At 36.2% G+C, this 5,000-nt stretch overlaps 1 protein-coding gene across 2 annotated transcripts in view; it reads left to right on the plus strand.

Annotated features, from left to right (window-relative positions):
• Window positions 1-2,286: 2,286 nt before the first annotated feature.
• Window positions 2,287-5,000, plus strand: part of LOC136851936 (tyrosine-protein kinase Dnt-like) — a 500,118-nt gene continuing 497,404 nt past the window's right edge. Inside the window, exons 1-2 of one of the 2 annotated variants that reach the window (XM_067126298.1) lie at window positions 2,287-2,339; window positions 2,856-3,225. The gene's annotated coding sequence lies outside the window, so the exon portion shown is untranslated. Of the gene's footprint in view, window positions 2,340-2,855; window positions 3,226-5,000 lie in introns of those variants that run through there. The other variant, XM_067126297.1, reaches the window with a different exon arrangement.

Raw genomic sequence — 5,000 nt, forward strand, 5'->3', positions numbered from 1 at the left:
ACTAGATTGTTAATACGTTTACTGTACAATCACTCAAAAAAGTTTTGCAACATGCTTCAAAACTTTTCGGACAACAGCTTATAATAGCGACATCTGGCGCTGTTTGGCAACTCAGTTGTAAAGCGCGTGAAACAACTGAATACTAGTAGTGGGTCCGAGAAATTACCTGCAGTTTCCCTAAACAGGGCTTTTTCTGATACTGCTTACTGTTGTCATATTTTACTTAATTAAAGGATGTTACTATAATACTTCAAAGGTCATCGCTGTTCTTATGTTTTAATATTTTCATCTCCAACTGCCATCACTATCGTTGTTTTATCTCCTTCACATGCGTGAACTTTGTAGACATAGGCCTACGACTGTTACAAGTTGAACTATTAGTCTTATTGACATCAACAAATACGACTTTTGTAAAGATTTCCTTCACATTATTATTGATTAAATTTTTGAATGACTAATCCTATGTGTATTGTGAACTAGTGAAACTTAATATAAAATATACTGAACTAGACTAACAGATTTCACGTCTATTTTTGTAATACATAGAATATAATCGCACACACATACATACATACATACAGTATATATGTATATATATATATATATATATATATATATATATATATATAATATATATATGTATATATATATAATATATATATATATTATATATATATATATATATATATATATATATATATATAATGCCGTTATCATGGGTAATTTCTCGTTTCTTTCATTGCTACTTAGGCCTATCACTTTGATGCCTCTTATGAAGTTAACTGAATATATAACACCTATTGTTGTATTTCTTATTATCTAAGTTTCTAAAGAATTAAAATTAGCTAGAAGTTCAACATTAATTTAGTTAATGCTAGATGCCAGCAGTGAAGAAGGCTACCATGCTCATCAGTGGAGAATGTCTCCTCCTCATCGCAAAAGATGACTCGTACAGAAATCATCGGCCGCTGGATTATATTATAACGCAAACCCTGCCTCTATTCTTTGTGTTTTGCTGATATGAAGTGTTTCTTGGCAGGAGTATGATGAAATAATATCTTGGTCTCTTGTAGCCTGTTACGGATGGTTTGAGCAGCAACTTGAAGGGAGAGCGTAATGTTCTCTATGGCAACATCGGTTGTCAGGGGGGAGTTAGGCGGAGCTCCTTCAGTGATCATCCGATGATGATCAACACAAGTGCAACAATGGGGTTGTCCTCCAGTTTTTACAATGAATTTATCATGTTCCCTCGTTCTCTCTGTTGTTGTATCCCTCTATACATGGTTGTTTTATTTACGCTAAGCTGCCGAGCAATATCTACGATAGAAATATTAGTCTTATGCAAGCTAATGATTGTGGTGCCGCTTAGTCTGTTGCCCATCTTATCGGTACTAGTGACGAGACAGTTTAAACTTTTCCTGCCCGAATGTGGAGTCACACGATAACATACGACGTTATGAGATGTTTTCTTTTTTTGTTTGTGACAACGATAATGGTTGAATTCTTTCTTTCTTTATTTATATATAATTTCGTTGATGGTTATTCAATATTATTTTATTAGTCAATAAGCTTTTATCTGGATTCGAAATATAGTTTCTTCTTTGACTCTTTTGTCCAATCATCTGAAGTGAAATTTTTCAAAATGTTTCGTCATTTTACGTAATATGAATTTTTCACTCACCATTCTTTTTTATATTGTTAACCGTATGATTAATAACCAAAATCGAATAAAAAAAATTACATTTCCTTGTAAATATCAAAAGAACAAATTACTGTTAGGTGAACGAAAACTTCTGGAACATGTTGCAAAACATTATTGAGTGACTGTACATATTACCTAATAAACTAACAACCATCAGGGCGTGTACATACATATGTTCGGCGTAACAGCAACAGTCACTGAAATAAAACATTCAAATACTGCGTTATACTTCATGAACACAAATCAATGGAAGCTACCTGGCTACTTCACACTGTAGCCGGTGGTATTCGTGTACAGAAAACGAGAAGCCGTTGGCAACACTGCTTGTGATACAGCGTCCCTTAAACTTGTTAACACATGTTTATAAGCACGTTTAACAAATGACAAAGTTATATTAATAACTTCACAGCATTAAGGAACAACGTTGTAGATTTGCCACGTCTCCTAAGCTTGCGGTGTTGTGTACTGACAATATACTAGGCCAACCTACAGTGTAGTTCCTCTTACCCCGCCGTAACTGTTTCAACAGTCGAGTAGAGACTCGACTCGGTAGCACCTGGTGGTGTCTGTGGCTTCAGCAGGTCAGTATCATTTGACCGTCTTGGTGTGAAGTCGTTATTTTCATTTTACCGCTCATGTGCCTTCACTCGGTGTTTTCGGCCGATAGGACTTCTTTTACTAAAGGCTCTAGAGAAGATCTCAGACGTGTTGTAGTGCTTCCACTGGGGTTGTAGGCCGATTGGGCTTCTTTTACTAAAGCCTCTGAACATTTAAAACGTGTTTTAGAGCTCTCTCAGTGGGTGTTGTAGGCCGATAGGACTTTTTGAACTAAAGCCTCAAGCCATTTCAAACGTGTTGTAGTGCTTCCACAGGGTGGTGTAGGCCTATATGACTTCTTGTACTAAAGCCTCTAGAGATTTCAAACGTGTTATGGTGCTTTCACTGGATGTTGTAGGCCTATATGACTTCTTGTACTAAAGCCTCTAGAGATTTCAAACGTGTTGTAGTGCTTTCACTGGGTGTTGTCGGCCTATATGACTTCTTCTACTAAAGCCTCTAAAGATTTCAAACGTGTTGTAGTGCTTCCACTGGGTGTTGTAGGCCTATATGACTTCTTATACTAAAGCCTCTAGAGATTTCAAACGTGTTATAGTGCTTTCAGTGGGTGTTGTAGGCCTATAGGACTTCTTTGTTGTAGTGCTTTCACTGTGTGTTGTAGGCCTATAGGACGCCTTGTACTAAAGCCTCAAGATATATTTCATGTCCTTCAGTGTGCAGAGGAAGCCCGTTATCAATATTATGAAAAAATGCATTGAACGGTATTTTGTCTTGAAGAAAATTAAAACCTACCTGCTGGAACACCCGGCGCCAGGGAAGACTGTCATCACTTACCCTGGTAGCCAGTAAAGAAGATTCTGCTGAAATGACAGAGAAGTTGATTAAAGTAACAATAGGGTAGAATAGTTATCAACAAAATCATGAAGAGGAAAAACTAGGAAGGAGAAATCACATAGCAAGACAAGGTAGGATTTGAGCCTTTCATATACCGGCAATACCAGTATATTGTATTTCAATACTGGCCTAGTACTAAATTGCAGGTAACATTTTTTGTTTATTTTACGTTTTCAAATAATATTTCAAATTGTACACCCATTTCCAACCGGATTAATGTTCTTCGCCATTTCACCTGGCCAAACCACTTCAAAATACTCTTAAATCTTGATTTTTTGCGAACCTTTTTAACGCAATCTTCGTTGCATGTACATTTCTTGCCCCGTCAGCCTCTTTTTTTATATGCGAGTTGAATTATTTGTTTGAATAGCGTCCTTATTTTTCCTCTATTTGTACTCAACATTCCCACATATCGTTCATCAAATAGGGTTTGTTCAGCAAGCCTTTCATAAATTTCACTTATTAACCCCATGATATCTTAAGCTGCCTTCATTACTTCACATATTCTGTGGTTCACCTTTCCACTTGTCTTATCTTTATCCATTCCATTTACGCCCAAATGCCTACATATTAACTATGTCCATTCTGCCATCACCTTTACTGACGTTCATATCCTCATAATAATGTAGCGTTGTTCCATCAGAATTGTGTATTTAATCTTTGAAGCACACCGTGTACAGTTGAAAGGTATACAAATTGGTTGCAAAATCAATACTGGTAATGTCATTATAAACGATACGCACTTGAGTGCTTTGAAAATAAACAAAGCTTCTCTCCAGCTTATTGAAATTGCTACCGTCATCCAGCTTTTAGAATCGGTATTTTAACCATTTGGCATAAGATTCTAGTATTCTCTTCTTATTTTAAAAGAATTCTTTTAATGTGCGATTGATTTCATGATGTCGGAGGTAAATTTGAGGGCATTTTTTTTTTTATCATAAAATTTGAAATAACTTATATTTTTTTGTCCAGTGCATATGATTTACTGTGGCCAGCAAACATTAATTACAGTGACATTGCACAATTGACTGTGTCTCATATTCTCGTTTACGTTACGCGCTAATTTGAAATAAGCTCATGGTAAAGGTCCCAGTTCATGGGAATCTAAAAATTTAAGTTTGGAAGACAACTTAGAGTAAAACTAGATTTCAGTAGCATCCGTCTTGACAACATACTACCATTCAACAGTTCCATAAGAACCCACAATTGTTCCTTGCAAATGTAAGCACTGAAGCATAAATCCGATTTAAAACTTTTTGAAGGCATAGTTTGCAATTTTTTTTTTAACAATAAAAGGTAATAGAGACGACGTTTAATATAAGAGGATGTGGGAGGATTTGGCTATCAAAGTCTCTTAAGAAGTTTAGAGTTGGGAGTTTGCCTTCAGGACTCTTGTCATTTTACGTTTCGACAAAGATTCTTAGGTGCTACTTTGCCTTGTTATCTACGCGTCACCTGCTCCGAGGTGCTAGTACTAAACATGGTGGGAGCTCCTTGGGAATCCGTGTTTAGTACTAGCCCCTCGGGGATCAGAGTAGTAGGCCTACATTTACTCACTTCTGTATTGTGTTGTCGACAATTATATTAACAAACGAAATCTTCGTGCTGCCGTCTACTTTATATTTACCATATGGTGTTTATAGTACCAGCACCTCGGAGTGGGTGACGCCTAGATAACAAGCCAAAGTAGCACCGATTCTTAAAACCAGAGACGTCTACTGATACAATTTTCGAGCGGTAAAAAAAGTATTTTACTTTAAAAACTTTACCAATGAAAAATAGACTGAAAATAATAACGTTTCATAAGAATCAGAACAAAATGTTTTGTCCTTTTAATTGATGAACG

This window comes from Macrobrachium rosenbergii, chromosome 24 (genome assembly GCF_040412425.1).
Source record: "Macrobrachium rosenbergii isolate ZJJX-2024 chromosome 24, ASM4041242v1, whole genome shotgun sequence".
Lineage (NCBI taxonomy): Eukaryota > Metazoa > Arthropoda > Malacostraca > Decapoda > Palaemonidae > Macrobrachium > Macrobrachium rosenbergii.